This window comes from Archocentrus centrarchus, chromosome 9 (genome assembly GCF_007364275.1).
Source record: "Archocentrus centrarchus isolate MPI-CPG fArcCen1 chromosome 9, fArcCen1, whole genome shotgun sequence".
Taxonomy (NCBI): domain Eukaryota; kingdom Metazoa; phylum Chordata; class Actinopteri; order Cichliformes; family Cichlidae; genus Archocentrus; species Archocentrus centrarchus.
The window spans coordinates 22,266,292-22,266,740 of record NC_044354.1 but is presented as its reverse complement, the minus strand read 5'-3'; positions in this window follow the sequence as shown (position 1 = coordinate 22,266,740).

The following is a 449-nucleotide window of genomic DNA, read 5'->3' as shown; positions in this document are numbered from 1 at the left end:
AGTCGGTTTAATTTTTAGTTGCTTTTTTAAATTAAAACAGAATGATCTTGAATATTGCCTATTAATTGATTTTCTGTCAAGGACCAGCCACTTGTGTTACAGAATTGCTGCTCAAATATTGTTTCATTATAATCCAGAAGAAAAAAAAAAAAAAAAAAGATTTTTTCCATCTGCAGTACTTCACATTTGGAAACACGGTTCTGTTCTGGGACCCCCTCCCACCTTTCCGCATGGATACGTGGACTGCATGAGGTTGTGAGAGCAGCAAGAACAAACCAGGTATCAGTGAAAACAGATATTTAAGATAAGTCAAGCATGAAAAGTTGAGCTGGGGTGAAGGTCGGTTGCAAAGCGGCTTGAAGGGGTGTAGCAAGTGTGAGCAGGCTGAAGCAGCTTAAACGGATGTACAGAACAGCATCAACTGAGCAATGCCATGCTGGGATTGTGAC